General features: G+C 43.1%; 1 protein-coding gene and 1 long non-coding RNA gene across 18 annotated transcripts in view; both read right to left on the bottom strand.

Moving 5' to 3' along the window:
• Positions 1-3,469, bottom strand: part of SIPA1L1 (signal induced proliferation associated 1 like 1) — a 205,527-nt gene extending 202,058 nt beyond the window's left edge. For 11 of the 17 annotated variants that reach the window (XM_083839247.1, XM_083839246.1, XM_083839250.1 and 8 more), the window contains exons 1-2: positions 3,055-3,199; positions 2,800-2,873 (exon numbers count right to left, since the gene is read on the bottom strand). The gene's annotated coding sequence lies outside the window, so the exon portion shown is untranslated. Of the gene's footprint in view, positions 1-2,799; positions 2,874-3,054; positions 3,200-3,450 lie in introns of those variants that run through there. The other 6 variants (XM_083839252.1, XM_083839249.1, XM_083839237.1 and 3 more) reach the window with 3 other exon arrangements.
• A 2,038-nt stretch (positions 3,470-5,507) lies between these two features.
• On the bottom strand, positions 5,508-22,219 carry LOC310900797. Its single transcript, XR_014585392.1, has 3 exons — positions 21,687-22,219; positions 8,532-8,656; positions 5,508-7,788 (listed from the first exon to the last, which is right to left on the bottom strand). It is a non-coding gene; the product is annotated as an uncharacterized lncRNA (long non-coding RNA).
• Positions 22,220-22,236: the final 17 nt, after the last annotated feature.

Below are 22,236 nucleotides of genomic sequence, written 5' to 3'. Positions count from 1 at the left end.
AAAAAAAAAAGGGAAAAGATTTTCTAGAGATGATGTAAACTAATCCCACCCCAATACCAACGAGAGCAGCAGAAAGCAACTTCACTTCAACTGAGGCACAGGAACAGCGGAAGCTCAGCCCGCACCAGAACAAACCTTACCATCTCTCTTGGACTGGGAGACAAGACACTCCTACAACAGTGAGTGAAACAAAACTCTGAGAGATGAATAACAAACTAAAAGCAGAGATACAAAAGGATATGAAGAGACAGTGAAATCATGCCTTACTGACTTCTTAATATCTAAATAAAGGAGCTGCTGAGGAATAAAAGCAATCTAAACGAAGCTAAGAAAGCCGAGGAAACAACAGATCCAACCGGTTTGCCAACGAGCCAACACATAGGGTCAATGTGAGTGAGTTTAAAAAACTCTGAAAACATCAACATTAGGGAAACCAACGTGTGCGACTGAAACTTGGATGAGGGCAGAAGCTCTGCTGGTTTACCCCATGGGTTATCCAGGATTTCCACCCGGCAGCAGTAAGAACTGCATAGCTTGCAGCTACCCCTTGCTGAAGGGATTAAACTACTGCTATGGAGAAAAGTCTTCCTTTTTCTTCTCTACAATGGACGTGCCACAGGACAAAATAGAGGAATAGAAAAGAAACTCAAATGGGCTTCAGCCCTTTCTCTTACTAGCCTACCTCTCATTCTCCCAACATATTTCCAAACCTGGTTTCCTTACCAAAAGGAATGTGATCTTACTAAAAAACAAAATAACTAATAGGAGTATTTTATGTTCTTAACATTGGTTAATTTCAGTTTTGTCCTCCTTTCTTAGGAGGATAACATGTTCATGGCAGAACTGAAATTCTGAAATAAACAGAACAAGTAAGGGATACATTCGAGATACATTTACAAAACTGAGAGGGCAATAAGAGCTAAGTAAGAATGATAAGCTCTAAAGGCAGCAGCAGAATGCTCTGAGCATGATAAAACAAATCTCCTTGAAAACCTGAAGGGGGGAGGAAACACAAGAGAAGCCACATTTGGACATGGTTTTTAAAACAACAGCTATCCAGAAGTTAATCCCAAACCTTAAAATAACATTTCCGAGAAAAAAAAAAACAACTCTTCAAACATAGAACCAAGTATGCATGAGCGAAGTGGCAGTCATACACTTGATTACAGAAAAAGCAGATCGTGGATTACACCTTCCCGTGCTGAATTTTTATTCCTCATTGCAGCTCCACCCTTGCCCAGCTGCGTGCCAGTGCCTACCACTACACCTGCCGGCCTTTTTAGTCAGCCCACATTTTGCAGTCCGACAACACAATTGGAGCTGACGTCCCATTTCGCTTCTGCCTTCATGATCTAAGAGGCTCTCTGAACCACAACTGAGAGCTAAGTATGCCTATCCCAAGCAGTAATTCTAAAACTAAGCATTATATTAGCATCACTAACACCTTCATAATACACTGTTGAGCAACTAAGCACGCAGCTTTTAATCAACTGTCCATAAATAAACCCTGTTAAAACTGGGGGGGGGGGATCTTCTGTTCCCAGTTAGAAATAAATAAAAATCAATTAAAAGGAGAGATCATATTTACATAAGACATTCAATGACGAAACTTCAACTTCACCTGAACTGAGCACACGTGTTTTTATAAGCAAGAAAAAAATTCTCAAGTTCCCACACTGTTTCTGAATTAATAACTGCTATGACGTCTGACGGCCTACGGCACGAAAGCCGTGACAGTGAAACAACCCATAAATCTCTCCCTGCCATTACAATTGTCACCAACTTCTACCTCAGTCCTTTCACCTTTCTCTCCCAGCTCTCCAGCAGAAGGGGTACAGAGGCTAGTTTAGAGATTCCTTCCAAATAAATAACGACCAGAGTCCACATCAGAGAAAATACAGATGCACATCATCCAAAATACAGATGCACATCAACCAGCTAGTACTTACAGTGACAACGGGGACAACAAAACCTGTTGTTTAAACAGAAAAAAGGCTGTTTTCCCTTCCACAAAACCAGCTTACACCTTAAATTTAAGGAAAGTGATGCTTAATTCCTACAGTTACTGACAAAAGGAGAGCCTCGATCAGAACTCCAGCAGGCAAGGTCTGCTCCCTGAAGCACATGCCAGCCTCGGTTCGTCCGCGGGGATCCGGAACCGAACGCAATGTGACTCCCCGACCCCGCAAACAAATTGGCATTGTGCTACCAACTCCGGCTCCCCGCTCGGCGACGCGCTCCTCGGCGTGCACCCGAGGCTTCGTTAAAACTGCACCGCTAAAATATTACACGCCGGCGACGTCTTTAGGAGCAGATTTGTAGGAAACATCGTCTCCCCCCCCCCCCCCCCAAAATACCTCCGCGTTTCTCCTTGGGTGCAAGCATGCCTCCTCCCTCCGAGGCACGCTGCTGCTGTAGCCAAGGTTACACAAGGAGATCCTCGTTGAAGTTGAGCGGTTCCCATCTTGCAGCGCTGCCTCGCCAGGCGCGGCCGGGCGCGCTCCCCACGCAGCCAGCCCCGCACCTACCGGACCCGGCACCGGTACCGCAGGTGTGCGGCTGCCCCCCCGCACGCCAGCACCGGCGCTCGGCGAGCCATAAAACGGGGGGGAGAGCGCACAAACTCGGCAGGGGACGGCTGCCCCCTTCTCCTCCGCCTCTCCTGCAGCAGTTCTGCCGGGGGGACCCCGCGTTGGACTCTTGGAGCTCCCCCGAGACCCCCAAATCCCACAGCCCCCCCCCCCCCGAAGCACCTCCAGCCCCCGTGGCCGCGCACCCAGCACGCCCCCGCCGCATTACCTAACTGCCAGCGGGACCGGGCGGCTCGGCACCGGCTCCAAGCGACGCCGAGGCGGCTGCACCCCCCTCGCCGGCTATTAAAAAAAAAAATCATAATTAAAAAAAAAAAAAGTGAAAAAAAAAATTAAAAGTACAACTCCCCGCGCCGAGGCAAGTTACTGGCCAAGTCCTGCGTGCAGCCAGGGAGCGGGGCGGCGGGGGGATCCCGCGGCTCCCACCCTCTGCCCTCTTGTCCCGTCCCGTCCCGTTGCTCACCCCCGAAGTTGCCGCGGCCGGGCTCGGCTCGGGCTCGGGCTCGGCTCCGCGCGGCGCTCCCCGCCCGCGCCCGGGATGAGCTCAGCCCGCCGCACGCCGCCCGCCGCCCCGCTCCGCCCGCCCGCCGCAGCTCTCGCGAGAGGCGGAGAGGGAGGGAGAGGAGGGAGAGGAGCGGAGGGGCTGCCCCGCCGCCCGCCCCTGCGCGCTCCGGAGAGGCGGGGCGGGGGCGAGAGGCCCCCGCGCGTTGCTGCGGCAACGGCCCAAGCGCCGGGCCTGTGTGGTGGGGGTGACCCCCCCCCCCCCGGGTCCTCCTTTCCTTAGGTGGAAACCTAAACACGTACAAAACTTAAGCACCGTGCCCGCTTATTGCCCCCCACACACACTGCTTGTAGTGACCTGTATGCGCGTGAGGTTCCTCAACTCCTGGTGACCAGGCTCCTCAGGGTGTGACGCCCTGGTGCAGCACCTCTCGGAACTTTCTGCGTTTAAATCGTGGTTCCAGTTTGTGTCGTTACATCAAATTCCAGCCTCCTGGAAACGTGTAGGAAGGAGGGTTACTGATGCAAAGGAAGAACCTCCCAGCGCGATGCAGATAGCATTACATCAAGCTCTTTTACTGACTAATTAAACTGAATTCCCTCTCTAGATATCCAACAAATTAGTGACATGAAAAAAAATGAGCATACACCTCCATCACCCCCCTTTTTACATCTCCATCACCCCCTTTTTTCCTACATCACCCCTTTTTCTTCTGCCGCAGTGGCCAAAATTTTAAACAAAATCAGCTGGGGGGTAACGCTTTCTGGATACTCCGCTGGTTGTCATTACCGTCCTTGGCTGGACAGAACATTGACAATCACAGCTAAACTAATGTAACCGAAGCTTTCCCTGAGCTGTCTCTGAAATTAGGACGCTCCAGAAAACATCTCAGATTGGGGCTGGCTGCCTTCCAGCAGCATGCAACACAGCGATAGCGAGCACGCTGTGGCAAGCAGCTGCTCCACCGCCGAGCTGGAGCTTCACCCACGGTCACTTTCCAGGAACGTTTGGACCGTCACGACCAACAGGATTTATGCACGGATCCAAAGGATTTCAGAGCTTTCGGAAGATGTTTCTAATGGATCTTCAGTACTGGTGTCTAAATACCACAGGGTGAGGTGCTCTAAAAGTATCTGGCTGGATTTCCAAAGAGCAATCGCTATCTTACGGGTTCTTCAGTTTGAGGCTGTGACTCCAGCAGGTGTTATGGGGTCACAAAAATACTCCCTATCTCATCTTGCATAGTAGAAGGAATGTTCTAGAGGGATGAGGAGATGATCCCAGTGCAGCTCTGGCATGGAAGAATAGGAGAGTTAGCTGTCTAGAATCATGAATAGGAACATTTTAGGTATTTAACCGCATTTATCATGTACCACCCAGCTGAAAAGCTAAGTGTATTTTACAGAAATGAAATAGTTTCTTAAAGGCAGTTCTTACGAAGGGAACTCCAAACAGGATTTCAGTCTCCAGGTATAGAAGTACAACAGAGCTGGATGTGACTACAGCATCATGGTGCATGATTACTCAATTTGTCCTTATCAGAAAAATTCAGATAGCGAAGCCGTCACAACAGTGCAAGCTGTTTAATGAGGCTACTGCATTCACAGATCCTTTTCGATGAACTTCCTCCACACACTTCTGACGTGTCAGATCGTAAGACGTGGGAGATGCTCACCAGGGCCACAGAGGGAGGGAGAGGCTCTGACAGAAGGCACCAGCCCAGCTCACACACTATCTGAGACTCGTCCCCGGTGGAGGCCCACGCCCTTGGCTGAAGCGCAGGGCTAGGGCTGGGTCCAGCTCTGGGGCCCCCGCGGGCTCTCCCTGAGTCCCAAGCCTAAAAGGTCGACATCCAGCCACGCAGGGCGTCCTGGCATGCGGGCTGCTGGTGCGAGGCTCAGCCAAGCTGCTCTCCTCGCCATGTTCTGCCTATGCGTGGTGCCTAGATCTGCAGTTAGGGGAGCGGCAATGCTCGCGAGCAACACGTGCTCTCACAGGTCTCGGGATAGCCTGAGCTGGTTTATTTTCTTTATGTGGAAATAAAAACATTTTTGTGCCTTTGTAATTAAGTAATACTAACTTGTTTTTTAGCGGGGAGAGGGATGAAGAATTCAGAGTTTGGCTCTTCCCCATGTAAGGACACAGTCAGAATGGCAAGTCTGGAACAGCTGACTGTGTGGATACTTATCATGGAATAAGAAGGGGTTTATTCCAAAATAATTCCCATGCCTCAATAATGCACAATTAATTCTAGAATAAAAGGACTCTCTTCCCTTTGATAGAGCACTTACACATAGGCCTCTGCTTGAATAGCTGTTGCAGAATGAATGAGGCACAGTCGTCGTTTCAGTTTCCCTGTGTAGACAAGCCCTAAGAGCCTTAAGAGTTTCTGAATGCTAATCCTTCTTCTGCCACTAATGTGTGTGTAACCTTAGGCAAGTCACTCCATTTCTATTTTCATATTCTCATTTAAACGGAAAGGGAAAATGATAGTTATTTACCTCAGAGGAGTGAGGTGCGAGTAAATTAATTAACATTTATGTTGCTCTCTGAAGGTTTAGTGTTATGAAAGGGTAAGTAGTAGGACTGTTTCTGATTAGGGCTGGTCAGAGTTCCTGCAAGCACAGGGAAAATTTGACTAAGAATCTGAACCACCCTGAAACAAAATGCATTATTTATTCATTGATGAACAATGAACATGTGAAAATTTGTATACAGTGCACTCTTCCAAGAAGGAAAGCATTACAATTTGGATATACAATGCACCAGAAAAACATATGAGGTAATTCAAATGTAGATCATTCACAAGAGCTCAAGACCAGTGAGTTTCAGGATATGGAAAAGGTCCACATTCTCATTCATAGTCTCAGGAAGTCAGTGTATGTTGGGAAGGTTTTAGAGTATTTTCTAGCAGTATTGGCTTGGGGCTTTTAGAGGATTCTTTCTAATACGGATCATTTCGGAGATCCAGTTTACAGTACATAAACAGATACGCTGCCATAGCAAAGGACAATTTTCCTTTGGGGGCACTGGGGACAGGAATAAGAGGCAACTTCTTTGGCCAGCTTTGGCAGAAACGGCAGTATCTTGTGAAGTGTAGCTTCTCTGTTCTCTTTTCACTCACTAACAGGCCTTTTCTGACAAGAAGTAGGTATAAACACTCGCTGACTTCACCAGTTCCTGACTTCACTGTGCAACCTGTACTATCAACTCTGAACTCTCCAAGGGAAAGAGACTGACATTTAAAAGCAACCCTCTCTGCAGCTTACAAAAATTCACCCTGAAGTACATCTGTTCCATTTAATTTTCATGGGTAATTACTAATTGGGCATAAAGTATTTGAAGCCATTAAAACTCAGAATTAGAAATACACATTAGTTAGAATTAAAAATACATATATTTGTTAATAAAAGCAACGAAATATTTCTGACTTTGGTGCATTTAACTTGGTAGAAATATTGAAGAATTGATTGGAAAAAGGATTTGAAAAGAAAGAAAAGACTGCAGCATTTGCAACAAAACTGCAGCATGGAAGAAAGTGTGAGGGTGAGCATGTAGGCTGGTGGAAAGGGATCAGTAAGTAGGAAGAACAAAATTAAATGATCAGTGTCAAGGCTGACAGGCCAGAATTGTGACCTATCAGCTGTCAGTGGGATCATGGAGGCACACATGCAATTTCAGTTTCCTCCTGCCAAGCCTGTCTGTCCTGGGTTGTGATCAGTAGGCTCTTTCTCATAATTTGCAAGGATCTGCATCATCCTCTGGCATTTCAGGGAACTGCCAAGCCACTGGAATAGAGAAGAGAAACTCAGAAACTGTACTAAGGGGAGCCACTTAGTTCATAGGCAGGTACATATATAATCCTCAGAAAAGAAATTGCAAAATATACACATGCAGAACAAGTCTGCATTTACAGAGGCACCAGTGCACACAGACGTTAACTTTATGAATCAAGAAGGCTTTTCAGTGGTAAAGACACAGTTAATAACCTTGACTGATTAAAAAAAAGAGAGAGAGAGAGAGATAGGGAGAGAGAGAATATAAATTTTATTTGGATGCACAGTAGAATACTTAAGAATATTATTTTGGTGTTGCCATTTGCTTTTAATTCAGCACCTGGAACAAAGACATACCTAGTTAGACAAAAGCCCACTAGTTCAGCATTATATGTCAAATAGTCATAGTACTTACTATAGGCTTAGAAGAAAATGAAAGATAAGAGAAGCAGAGTTAGAGACTTTCTTTGCCTGAGAAGAAGGTAATGCAAAAGGGACTTTGGCAAAGAGGGGGTTCTTTTGTTTCAAATTTTCAAGTGATGTGATGCAGCATCAGCCATCAAATCATACTATACAAATATTTTAAAGTAGCATAAGCAGCAAGCACAATCCAGAAGAACTCCAAAGTGCTTTTGTAGAGTATTTAACACCAAGCTCCCCTCCCATGCATTAAAAGATTAATGGTGAAAAGTCAAACACTCAGAAGTAATAAATGCCAATTGCCATCTGCTTATACCATTATTTCAGATTTCTTGGGCACATACACTCCGTAATATAAATTGTAATTCTATGATTACACAGCTTTCTCCACAGCTCCTCTGAAGCCAGGGGATTTGGAGTGCAGCTCCACACCTTCTTTTCTGCACGCTCTTGTCAACCGACTCTGAAGACAGGAGGATGCGTTGCCCACAAGGTTGATCTAGAGTGTTCATCAGAGCAGAATGTTTCACAAACAGTAACTAATGCATTTTTACCCCTTTCCTGTAAGGTGATATTATTATCCCCATTTCACAGATTAAGTGGCTAGCACCTGGTTTTCCCATACATTTAGCACTGGATAGCTCTTTTCAAGGAAGCACAGCTCCCCAGGAATTCCCTTTTAACTGTGAATGCCTCTGCAAATCAAGTCCCAGGCCCTGGAGGAAGGCTGTAGCTTAGGAGACACTTTAGGACTGCATACACAGGTACTGCTAACCAAAGAAGCAGATCTGTTCACTCCACACCCTGCTGCTTCTCCCTGCTGTCTGCTTGTTCCTGCCCCAACCTTTGTCCTTCACGGATGTTCATGTGACTCTACAGCAAACTGACTCAGAGGACTGATCCAGCTAGAAACTAACCCAGCAGGAAAACTACCACTAGCTCTGAGCCAGATGAGCTTCCTGATGCAGTTAACATTGTGGTCTCATAAATGCCTCTCTCGGTACAAGAAGGGACAAGATAGACAAGATACAGGAACAGACAGCCAGGAGGGCAGGCAGGTAGGATTCCCTTTTTCAGTGGTGGTGCCACTTTTCTTCGGATAAAAGTGTTTGTCAAACTTTAGCATGAGGGCCACATGCACTTTAGTTAAGTTGTTTGGCTCAAAGCTAGACTCAAAGAGAGACAGCAGCTGGAATAGAGGGGGTAGAAGAGCTCACAGTTCTGGCTCAGCTGCCCTCTTACCTTAAAACTACCGAACTCTCTGTGCTTCTGTGGGACTGCTCTTCACTGTTGGGACTTGTACATTGTGTTCAAACATAACATGTAAATTGGCATTCCTCTTCGCGGATTTCCTAAGCAGCTTATATCTGCAAAAGAATATGACATTTTATTCTGTACATGACTGTACTATTTAAGACAAGTCAGCTGAAAGGAGAAAGTGTGTTTTGGGTTGTTTCTGTCTATTATGAAGAACACATTCTGAAAGACACACAGAAACAGTCCAAAGCCAGTATCTCGGGGATGATATTATGCTCTTTCACTGGCACAAGAATTCTTCTCTTCCTTTCTAGGAAATATCAGAATTTCATCATAAGTGGTAGAGAATGCTCCCACCAAGAACAGTGCACAACAGTATGCTTAAGGCACTGGTAAGTGGGAGGTGTCACTGGAGATTCATCTGGTCCTAAGAGAAATGTGACCCAAGTGTCCTGTATCCTGGGCAAGTTTTGTCCTCTATGGCAGAAGGGAGCGGCTCCCTTTCTGCTGGCAACACCTCCAAATGAAAGCAACCTCTCCTTTCTACTTGTAATATACATCTTCAGCAAAAAAAAAAATTGCAGGCTGTGAATACTAAGGAACAGAAGTATCTCCTAATATTATCTTGGATTTTAATAGTCAAATCATTTAAAGAGAGAGGAAAACAAATAAACAGTACCCTTAGCGATGCCTGGTAAGTTTAAGCAGAACTCTCAAACTTGAATGATTCATTCTGAAGAAAATATCAAACAAAAAGCCTTCAAATACATTTCATTTTTGTATGTCCATAACTCAAGGTGACTATTTTCTAAGCTATTTTATATGCAATTAGTCTGAAATATGTTTTTTTAGCTCTCAGTTTTCTGAACAAAATATAAAATGACACAGTTATTAACCTTTGGGAAATTTCTCCTACACACAACAGAATTAAATTCTACAGAAAAAACTGAATAACGTTGGGAGAAATTCCAAATGACTTACCACTCATTTGTTTGATGGATAGTTGGGCTAGCTCTCACTTTTTACAGACCTGCCAATCACCCTGAGTTCTGGGATATATTCTGAGAACTCACTTAGAATCACAAATTGCAGTCACAGGCTTCCGTGGCTGAAGCTGTTATGGAAGAAACAATTACTTAGAGAAGGAGATGGTACTGTTTCCGAGGGAGGGTAATGTTGTGGTATCGGTGGCTTTGACTTTTCAGCAGAGTAAGTTTCTTCTTCTAATATGACATTTAAAGAGATGTTATCTGTTTGGAAATCTGTTCTGTCTGAGGATTTCTCTACTGATGTTGAAACTCAAACTGAGATCACCATAATAGATAGAGAGAGGGAAATTGTTATATCAGTTTGTTTATTCTGCATTTGGCAACTCTCTGAATACTCAATTTCATTCTTTCCATAGCAAAGGGTGTTAGTCATTCTGTTGTTTGTCTGAGTATTTCATATAGTAAGAGGAAAAGGGAAAAACATTTTGCAATTCTTGAAATCCAAAAACTGACAAAAGGATTCTGGAGTGTGGCTAAAATGCAAAACTACTTTCCACAATTTTTTGAAAGAGTTAACCCACCTGTCATTACTACGTGTACTGTAAAAGTATATTTATACTCACAGAGTACATGAAGTCAACAAAGTCAGTTGTGCTGAGTAGCTATACACTTCTATTTTGGTATAACTGCTTCAGTTATTATAGGAGCTGCACGTGGCTCATCCTAGATTACCTAGATTAAAAGTCTGGTTCACCAGATTTTTCATTACATCTCAGGCTCGAATGCCACCTTTTCTGTTGTGAAAAGCGCTTCTTATCTCACATCAACTCTTTCAACACAAAGACATGGGGAAAAAAAATCAGGATCTCTTCTCCCTCAATATCCATACCACAAGGTTTCTGTAACAGGAGTGATTTAGCTTCCAGCCAACACCCTTGCATCATTAGGGTCCATTAGTTAGCCTTTCTGCCTCCACGAGGTCTTGAAATCTTATTGCAGGAAGAGATTGCTAAATTAAGATATCTTAAGATCACTTTTCACTCAGTATCCACTGTTCTTCTCACTTGCTGTACATCAGGCTTCAGTTGCTTTGAAGTCATCTTCCAGCTATTTTCATCAAAGAAGCCTTCACTGAAAAAAGGAGAAGGTTAGCACTTCAATTCAGCCTAGAACTGCAATTAGATTTCAACCAAAGAGCAAGCAGGAAACTGCTGTAAGGAATCTTTTAAGGAATCCCTAAAGGACAAATGCAGGGATCTGTAAAGGAAGAGTGCCAGGTAGAGAGACAGCACTTTTTTCCGTTGCAGTTTATATTTCATATGAAATACATGATATTGCAGCTTTGTCTTTTGCTGTGGAACTTCTTCACCGTAAGACTCTTCAACACGCTGTAAGATTACAAATAAGTGTTGCAAGCTTTTTATTAACTCCTTATGTCGTAATTACACCTATATTATATTGTGCAGCCAGAGTAACTGCACAAACTATGGAGTTATTTAAAGTAAATCAATAAGCATATGTATGATGTATTACTTTTCAGCAATACAAGTGCACCAATATAGATTTATTTTTGCTGCTAAGGAAGAAAACAGAAGGGTCTGGCCCAGCATGTAGCTCCTCCAGGTCTGCTGAATCATGGAGGCTTTGAAAGTATCCCACGGCCTGAAAACTATATTCTCTGGGGATATCCTCTTGCTACTTAATAAACCTTTTCTTCTCAAAGGTCAAATATTCAGTCTGGCCTATCCTTTGTTATTCAAAGTTCACAGAAGTTTCACAAGCAGAAGCAATAAAATAAAAATGTCTGTTGTATATTGTGGTTTCAGAGTACAGAAGTCTGTTTTGTTGATACAAATGTTCATTGAACGCTGAATGGTTTTTAAATTAGCTTATAAAATCATCCAGAAATTATTTACAGGCGGAAGCCAAAGTGTATTTGTGTAAACCTTAGATGGATGTGGCTACAGAGCTTGTTAAGCGTGAATACCAGGCTGGGGCTTTGAAAGCCTGAGGTACTGACAACATTTTAAGACTATCAAATCCTAGTGATGTTAGGACCTCAGAAAAGAATACACAGGGGCTTGTAAAATGGGGCCTCTGGCAATTATCTAGGGGAAGGAGCTGAGAAAAAAATTGCCTGGAGACACTGTTTTAAGAATAAAATCTTCTTCAATTGCCAAGGGACTAATGAACTATATCTCAGAATGCCAGCCAAAGCCCTACTGCCAAAATGTGCATTTCATTTCAGTGAAAGCAAGGAAGAAATGTATTTCAATCTTTTCCATCTTCAAAAATGGAAAATGATTTTAAGAGTCATCAAAAGTTTTTTAAACTAAAAAAAAAAAAAGTTATCTGCAATTTTCATTCAAGAAAAGTTAAAAACCCTACATAATGCCCATAATGCCATAGAATACCCACAAATGGATATTCTATGAATATTCTGTGATTCTATGGAAGGGTTGGAAGAGACCTACAAGGATCATCAAGTCCAACTTGAACTCCAGCAGGCTCAGTTCCATGACCACTGCCCTGGGGAGCCTGTTCCAGTGCCCCACCACTCCCTTGGTGAAGAACCTTTTCCTAATATCCAGCCTGAACTGCCCCCATCGCAGCTTCAAGTCATTCCCTTGGGTCCTATCATTGTCCCCAGAGAGCAGAGCTCAGCGCCTGCCCCTCCGCTCCCCTCATGAGGAAGCTGCAGGCCGCCATGAGGCCTCCAGCTGCAGGCCGCCATGAGGCCTCCCCTCAGTCTGCTCTGCTCTGGGCTGAACAAAGCATGGGACCTCAGATGCTCCTCATACGTCTTCTCCTCCAGACCCTTCCCCATCTTTGTAGCCCTCCTTTGGACACTAAAACCTATTCAGAAATTAATGGAGCTATTTTACATGTGTGTATGTATTTCCCCCAGTTAAAACTGGAAGGAAGAGTTCATGATATTCTTAGCAGTTCTGGTCTAGAGTAACCAACACACTCGTATTTCAGACTGTTGTAACTGTGGAATTCCCTGTCCCAGTTTCTGGTGAATAAATCCTTAGGTTTCCTTCTCAGTTTTCTGAAATCCCCTCCTGGGATTAAAATCTCAGCCTGTGTGCCTTAATGAGACATCCTAATGACATCACTGCACCTCCCTTCCTCCAGACTTGTTTTATGTTTTCCCCCACTTTGAATGGCCTGAAACACCCGATATTCCCCACACCAGCTCCATAAGTATTTCGTCTTTAAAAAAAAAATATATAGTTCTTTTCAAATTTTTAAGCTTTTATGTTTAAAAAACAAACAAATGTGACTTCAAATGCCATCTAGCAGAATAATATAAGTTCTTGCAGTTGCTTTGTCCCCTCTAGTCATCTAATGACATAGGTAGATCTGCTGATCTAATTATGAGGCACATGGATTGCAGGACTTCCTGTCTTGACATTTTCCTTACAAGTTTTAAGATTTTATAATTTTTTTTTCACAAATTTACTTTTTATGGTTCATTTCTGTACTTGGAATACATATAGAGCTTCCAGATATCTTAGTTAAATTTGCAGTAAAGTGACTGTTTTTCTGCGATATCGCCTGGTGGAGTTAATTCCGTTTCTGTAACAAAACATAACTTAGTTGAATCACAATAACTATGACTCATTAATCTGAGACATCTGTTGATAACCCCTGAAGTCACTGTATTTCAGCACTGCAACAATTCATAACCCTTGCACGAAACAAATAGGGAACATTAATGGATTAGTAACCTCTATGTTTTGGCCTCCTGTGATCTCTAGACTCAACAGAAATGTAACCATGGTGTAAAAATGAGGTAGGTGTTAGAAGTCTAGACATCCTATATCTGGCCATTCTCTTTGGTAGCTGCCCTGGGGTAGTCATTAGAAAAATCTATAGTTAAGCAGATTAAAGTTTCTTGTAAGTGGTGTTGCTGGCAATGCCCTCCAAACGGAACAGGATAGTTGTAAGAGCAGTAGTGCATTTTTCCTAACTTGTATTTCTTGCCTAAATACTCAGATGGCCTTTACTTAGACTGGACTTTCAAAATGACAGGAAATCAGTTTGTGTACAAATACTTGTTGTCCCCTTTTCTAGTTTGCTTTCCCCTCTATCTCTTAAGACAACTTCATTATAATTTGTTGACACGTAGCCTAAAAAAATGATTTTTCTACTGGGAGTGGCAGTCACTGTTTGAAAATTCACTTCTATTAATAATTCTAAGCCTTGATGAAACAAATATAACAATTATGTAAGGAACAAATAACATTGCAAATATTTTTGCAAGTAATCAAATAGTTTATGGTTGCACATGATGATGGTACAATAATTTTGCAGACTTTTTCCTGAAAATCCTCCAGTACTTTTTTTCCATCTATCTTTATTACTTTGAAGAAATGCGGGGAAAAAAGTTATTCAGTGAAATCCATCACCAGCATAAAATGTGATTGACAGGGGGTTTTGTGACTTATGCTGGTTTAATAGAAATCAGATTCCTGTTCTAACATCAGAGAAACACATTTGGTTAGAAGTAAGATACGGTTGCCAGTGGAGGATTCTTTTATGTCTGCTTTTAGATGGGTCCCTGCTGCCCTTTTAAAAATGTAAACATGCAATTAATGCAAGCACATATAGTGAAATATTCCTGGTGTTATCTTCCAGGTGAGACCTTTAGAGCTGTAGTGCTGTGTTCTGTGTGGTTATTAAACTTCCCATAACTCTTCTGACTGTCTTCAGTATTTGCACTAACGTCTTTGGCTCAAATTTCCTCTCTCACACTGTATAATATTAGTTCTTTATCAGCCTACACCCTTCATTTTGCAAGTGGCTATATTGATCTAGGCCCTTTTTGTGTCAATATGCACATACTGTCACTGCTTAATGCACAGTATAGCTCAATTCAGTGGGAGTCACTACTCATCTGAGCCCTGACAGGAATGGCATCAGGTTTGTAAAGTGCTTTGTGGCTCTTGGCACACCTTTACCATTTACAGTAATTTCTTTTTGGCAGTAGTAGGATTTCTAGGTGAAGTGGTAGAGCTTTATGATGCAAGTAACCTTGCTGTTGAACTTACCAAGAAACCAATCTCGACTCTGTCAGGTTATTTTTAAAAATTATATGCAACCTTGAAGCACTCCTTGCCAGTCCCTCCAACATCAAAGCTTGGGACTGGGCAAGAACAAGAAATTCTGTCTGCTATTTTCGAGACTGTTATCATCTTTTATGTCTGGTGATTTGAAAAATCATATTTGAAAAAAAAAATAATCAAATATTGTCATTAACTGTGTGTTTATGGATTGGCCTCATGGTCTGCTGATAGCATTTTGTGCAGCTACCACAAAATTCATTTATGGTTATTTGATTTTAGGAATGCTACCTGAAGAACAGCTGCTCTGCAGCTACCTCTGTTGGCTGATCAAGCATCAAGTCCTGTGGCTGTCTGTAGGGTATCCTCTCCCATCTCTTTCCCCAGTGAACATAATGCATGCTTCACTTTAATCACAAGTTGTCCCCCAGATTTCGATCTTGGTACTGCAACTCATGTGCTCAGGGTTCAAGGCACTGCATGAAGATGAAATATGAAGGCTTATCTTGAGGACTGGTGGGAGAGATATGCAAAGGAGCAACTGTTCACACAACCTGCTTTCTTTGGACTGACAGAAAAACAAACCAGAAAAGCTTATAAGCAAGGTAAATCAAGTAGTGCTTACACTAGGTGAGGGGCCTAAGAGTGCTACTTTCAGGAATTGGACTCTTTTCCAATGGAAACTGCTGCAGCTATTGCCACCACAGCAACTCTTTTGCCAGCTAGCCTGGTTGATGGCGTAAGCTCCCCTACAGGATACCCTTTATGCTGCTTTAGTGATCAGTTAACTGCAGGCACTTTCCATGAAGGGCCATGCTGAATCACTTTTCTTCCCCGATGAGCCTGGCTTCCCACTGCGCTGACACCCAGTCTCCCCAGCATCCTGCTTTCCCGCCTGGCAGCCAGGGAGCTGCTATGTGACACTGGATGAGCCAAGAGTTGCTGGTTTTGTCTAATGATATTTCTGTTACCATACTCCTAAAAACAGAGCCATAGCCAGGAGGATCTCATGCTACAATTTACAGGGCCTGACTGTTGTTTACACAAAGATGGCTGTGTGGTCCTGACAGCCTTTGAGGTGGGAATAAATGGCATTACCAGACTGCTGTGGAAGGAACAGTTCAGTGTATACAGAAGTCATGTCTGTAACATGCATCTGATGCCCAAGCTTAAAACAATATGCAAAAGTAGGAAAGGTAGCAGCGGGGTATGGAAATTTTATATGACCTAATCAGACAAATAATACCTTAGAAGGGAAAAGCAAGACCAGCAGGTGACTGGTTATCACAACAAAAGATGTCAACAAGCAAATAAAGAAGTAGTAAAACAGAATGAACAGGTTTCTGCAACTTTATATTACAACCTGGTGACAGCAAACATTACTTAGTGATTATTCGTTTGGTGTCTTTGTAATGTATTATGCCCTCAGCAAAGGAGATATTCTTTAATATAAATTTGGATTAACAGAAATCCTGTTCATCTAAAGAAAACCTCTTGGGCACCACATTCCTGAAGGGTGGTGCCATCAGCCACGGGAGACTATTACTAACTGTTGGAACAGACATCTGCGTAACATATTATATATATTTAAAGCTTTAAATATATCTCAGCAGTTTCTCTAGAGGAGATAGTATTTCATTTCCTCTGCTGGTTGAATGTGCACGATCAGGATGGATGAAAATCCCTTGTTACATGTTTATGTAGGCCATCTTTAAAATCTCGCAATGCATCATGCATTTCAACAAGAGCTGAAGTACACAAGCACCGCTTTGCAATGTGGTGCACATTACAGACTTCAGCCACAGGTATGAAGTTATTTGGCTGCCTGCGAGCTGGGAGCCCCATTACAGAACGCGCCATCACGTAGGGGTACAAAAGTACAGCGTCCAAGCTCCGTGCTCTTCTTCAAAACTGCAGCCCCATTTACCACAATCTCTACACCTGGCCTTGCTTCAGACTATTTTACAATATACCCTCATTTGTCATATTACAAGAACTGAAACAGAAATAGAAAACTGAAGCTCTTTGTCCAAAAGCAATCTTACTCTCTTTGCAGCATACAGGAAGGAGGCAGAAATGAATGTTGCCAGTATCTCAGTTTATTCCAAGATACATCTAAAATGCTTTCCCACATCAATACCACTGAGTGAATTACTGTTGTGAAATCAGTCTGTGCCAATTCTTTCTCTATACCTGCTCCATTCCCCTGCAAGCTCTGCAGCTCGGTTCTACCTATCTTAGCACTGAGCGTTTCTTTTATAGCAGACAGACCCATTGATTTTGTTAGGACATCTCCTGGGATCAAACCCTCCCCAGTTTAAATTATGATGGCAGACGCTGTCTCTAAACATCTGCTGGCTGCTGGAACAGCTCTCTGATTACAAGCAAGCAATGCCAATGAATGTAAAATTACTTATCAGACAAAAAAAAAAAAAATATTTGAAGAGAGTTACGCCAGGCTTGGTGGCGGGATGGGAAGGCATTTTGGAGAGATCACAAAGACAACATTGTCAAAAATTGATTTGGCTTATTCAAAGCACTAAGATATGTGATTGTGAGAAATTGCAAGACTTCAATTCCCCTATTCAGCTCGGAGTTTCTTTAGATTCTAATTACCACAGCTTAGAAGAAAAGAAAGCAACTAACAGAGGAAAAATGACCTTTTATGGAAGCTTGGCACTTAAATCTGGGAACGTTTAAAAACGTTATTGTAAGAGTTTATTATATAAAATAATCTTCGTAACACTTCATATTAAATAAATAGAGAAAAATTCTCTTAACTGTGCCAAGGCGTGTCACCACTGACCTGCCTCTCACCTACAGGGCCACTTGTGATCTCGAAAAAAAATCCGTACTTGCAACCAGAGGGAAGAAATATTACATTCTTAACACAGGACTGCAGCGTGTCCTTTGGCATTGTGCCGAAGGTATTGAGATGAGCGATTTGCACAGCCCTGCCACTTCAGCAGTATGCTGGAGATGGGAACTCCTCACAAGCCCCACCACTGCCTGCTTTCCGGAGCAGCTCCGACACCGCCCAGCAGTGGGCTGGGGCTATCCAAGCTGCCAAAATAACAGCAGTGATGATCACGCAGTGGTTCTGATGCCACATGGAAGTGGTTTGAACCCCAGCACTTCAGACACCAGGCACATGCCCAGATCAGCATAATGGAAATGGCCTTTCTCACTGTACTGGACATTTGAAGTTCATACTCAAATTCCATGGCTTGAACTCACCTCTTCTTGTAACTTGTAACCTAACAGTCTAACATGTAACGTGCTGTCTTTCCTCTGATAGAACAACAGAAAAATTAAAGAATGCCTGATTGAATCAGGCACGAGCTTCCCACGGGATAAAATTAAACAGCTTTCTGCTCGTGCCATGAAGGAAAATGCATCAGGTACCGCTGCAATGATTTAATCACGCAGCATTTGAAAAAGGAACGGCAGCATGTAAAACGCAGCAACATCAACAGGAAACCCAAAGCTGAGAAATGCTAGATATCTGGTTAAATAATGAATTCACCTTTCCCCCCTTTCCATATGATCTTGGCGATTTCTTTTTGACGAGCAAGAGGTTTGTCTTTTTTGGGTAATAAGAGTTGATGAGGTGTAAGAAGAGAAAAAGAAAATCTCGGTGTTTCCATGCCTTCTGCAAAGCCCTGCATTAACTGAGAAATCAGCCTTTTACTTGCAGCTCCTTCTCCTATCATCTGTTTGCAGAAGTTCATTGCTTAATTCCCATTCATATCGCCTCTGTGGAGAATAACAGGCTGATGACATTTCAGTTAATCATAATCTTCCCCTTCTGTGACAACCTGCCAGCAGCCTTTTTGAAAATAAACTTGCAGAATGAAATTTTTTAAAAGAAGGATTTTTCCTCATCCTCATGGAGGGGAAGAACTGACAAGATGAATATGAGAGAATATTTTACAAATGAAATATATATATATATATATTCTGGATTTATTACCATTTCCCTCTCAATACTTGATGTAATTTGCCTGGCAATTTTCTAATTGACATAACTTGATGTTTTTGCCTTTATCCTCTTTAGCATAGAGGACCCCTACTGCCTCTATAATGTGCTTACTAGCAAGGATACCTTAAGTTTCCATGGACTAACTTAATTATCAGGCAGCTATACAAGTGCTAACATAATCATCCCTTTGTGTGTGCATGCAGAGAGAAAATCCTGTGCAGGGTAGGAAAGCAAGGAACCTTTCAGAAGACTTCTAGCCATTAATGCTAGACACCTTACATGTCATGAAGTCTAATAAATATGGCCATTTTAACCCAGCTGACGTCTCAGTAAAGGAACGGAAAATGCAAGAGTGAGTTGGAAAGAACACGGGAAGGCTTGGAGGGCCTGCTGGCAGCAAGGCTCACAGGAGCCATCACCAGCAGTTGAACTTAAGTCATGGCAGGTGTAAGATTTGGGTAGAGGCCACTGAAACCCAAGGAAATTCTATGGGCCAGAGGCAAAACCACAAGCAGAGGCATCACTGACAAACAAAGAGAAAAGTCAGAGGCTGCCTCATCCAAAGTGACAGCTTTTGTGAAAGTTCAATCAAAGCTGCACAAGTGTCAGCACCTTTTGTTCATAGCAACAAAAGGCAGGATGTTGAGCTATCTGGAAATAGCCTATCTTGTAAATCGCTGCAATGTCATCAAGAAGAAGAAATTCAAGTTTCTATCAGCAACTGCCAGCTTAAAGTCAAAAAAATATCCAGGGGCAGGCAAAATGAAAACCTCCTTAATTAACACAGTCAGTTAAACTATGATGTCTGAACAGAAAGCCCGTGGTTCCTTCCTGAAGCTGAACATGCAGTTGATCTTATAGAGATAGTTGATCTTATAGAGACCTTTGTCAGCAGAGCAGAGGGTCGGCAGTTCATTTATGACATGGAGAACCAACAAAGAAGTGAGAGCATATTCCAGCAGCCTTGGGACTGTTAGGCCGAGAAAAAGTGAAGGAAAGAAGGGAAGTTGTTGCATGACTGGTCGAAAGAAACTTGTGCTAGCGTCTCTCTTTGATGAAGATGCAGTGTTGCCACAGCTGGGGCTGCCTGGGGACCGAGATCCGGAGCTCTTTGCAGGAACCCTAGAGCCTCCAGGAGTACAGATGGATTTCCTAATCTTACTGTAAATGCAACAGAGTTGTGAAGAAATTCACTCCATCCTTTCTCCAAGGGACAATTTCCATATGAACACAAAAACATCAACATTAATTTTCATTTATTACAAGAGTAATTGGTTAGCAGTGGATAGCCGGTTTGCAACTTCTTTCCCTCCTTAGAAGAATTAATAGAGAAGTCACTTAGGCAGCATTAGCACTGAAATACATTTCTTTCAGAGAACTTTCATTCCAGCTCCTTCTGCAGTGGGTAGGGAACTCACACCCACCACACACCCCCACGGTCTATCTGACTTCTTCACACAATGTACAGTATAATCACTCTGTACCTCCACTACAGAAGGTGGCCAGCCGCGTGACTGGTAACCATAGCAGCTGCAATAACCCAAAAAATCCACTGCTGAATGTATGCATAAGTCTGCTGCTTTAGCATCACTTTATTTTCTGTGAACAGTATCAATGGGTATACCTCAAGATGTCCCAGTGATTGGTGAGAAAAGATTCTGTTCCTTGCCACATGGAAAACGGCATGTCTCGCACAGAAGAATGTTTTCTGTCAGCCTCTTGACTTTTGTAATGTCTAGAGATATTTTTCAGGAGCTGTAATCTTAGGCATTCAAACTAAGATTTCTATTTCTTGTATGGGAAAGATTGGTCCTGGAGATTTTCCATGCTGGAATCTCTGGTCTTTTTCCTGTCATGTGCTGAGTGCTGCCTGCCAGGGACTGAGAATTAATGGCAGGCAGTAACATTTGATTCTTTCCCAGTAACAACACCAAAACCCAGTATCGTGATACCACTGTCTGCCTCAGTGCTATTAGCTCTTTCAGGCAGAAACAGTGAGCTTTCCACAGATGGTACACGTGGGTAGGGAATTTCCCCCTACCTCTCCCTAGTTATCACTTTGCAGCTGATCAGAAGCTTGGGAGAACTTAATCCCTTGGAGAAGGCTGCAGCAGGATGGGGGGCTCCTCCTAGACCTTCCTGGGCTATGGGAGCTGCCTCCCCAAGGACCTACAGACCCGTGTTAACCTGATACACCGGCAGCTTCGGTCTGCCCCATTCTCTCCCCATTGATGGGGCGAGCACACCATGGATACAACAACACACAAATGCTATAGAAGAGTGTGAAGAAGGGGAGTAATGGCAAGAGCGAAATGAAGCCAAGCAGCATCACTACAGGTAGACCAGCGAGGACCTAGTACTATTGCTGTGGATATTTTGACAGAATATCCTCTTAGCTTTGGTAGCAAATCCACTACTGCGGGCGTTTAGAAGGCTGTTAGCGTTATGGAGCTGGTACACCACTGCATCCACTATCAAAAGCATTCAGTTCCCGACAGTATGTCACACTTGGACATAATCCAAAGTCAGTGACAGTCTAAGACCTGTGAGTTATAAAGCCGATCCCTGCATGCTTATTTATATTAGAAAGCTCACATTTCATCCCAAAGCCCAAAAGCGAGATATATATACCTCAACATGCAACAAATTACAGATGACTCACAGAATCCGAGTTCAAGTCTTTTGGACTGCAGCACAAATGCTACCACCAAAGCAGCTGCTTGGCAGAAGAGTCCCTTTCTTCTGCCTTTAGGAATATCAGGAGCACCAGAAAACTCTGCTATTATTTTCAGCAACATCCTTTTGTTCAGAGAAAGCACAGCAAGTAGGGATTTAGCATCATCTAAAAATGAAACTTAATGCTGCAAATGCAGTCTTTGCAGAAATCTGGAGTGCTCAGGTAACAACCTTACAGGCCAGACTTGTTTTGATTACTTATAAAACAGTGGAGACACATAAGGACACTTGACAGATGTACAGAACAGCTGATCCAGACACCTCCAGAAATAAAAGCATGAGTTGCTGCAGTTTTGGTCAATGTGCTGTAATTATTAGTTGCAATAAACATTCATCTTTGCAAACTAGCATAGAAAAAGCTTACCAGGAGCATTGGTTTGCAGCCTCTGGTACCAATGTGAGCCAGAATTTGCCCTCAGGAGACCAAGGAGAAGGTACTTGGGAGAATATTGGGACTATGACTGCCTCATTCCTTCACAAGGGCAAAGAAAGAGTAGGCTCTTCATAAGCCTCCTTCCCTGTTAAGCAGGGCATTGCTGGCAAAAAACAAGCCAGGAACATCAGGCTGGAGGGGGCTGCTGGAAGAGCCCGGCACTCTGGTTTCAGAGACATGCACCTCATTACTCAATTCCCTTCCTGCAGAGATTAGATGAGGAATTGTCACACCTGTGGTTCCCTCGGTGCCGCACGTGAGCAACTCATTCATGAATTTCAAACTCTTCAAAGGGTCCCTGCTTTAGGCAGAGTCCGAGACGTGCCACAGCCTTTCTAGTTTGTTAAAGCTTAGGGCAATGAGAACCCAGACTGACATGGCTGAAAATTCTACATATTGTTACCAGATATTTTTCGTTATTTCTATAGTGTAAGAATTGAATTGTAAATACCAGCATTTTTGTATGACTGCACCTAACTAT

Source organism: Anser anser (assembly GCF_964211835.1).
Source record: "Anser anser genome assembly, chromosome: 5".
Lineage (NCBI taxonomy): Eukaryota > Metazoa > Chordata > Aves > Anseriformes > Anatidae > Anser > Anser anser.
The sequence above is the reverse complement of the archived record's forward strand: the minus strand, read 5'-3'. Positions and strand labels throughout refer to the sequence as shown.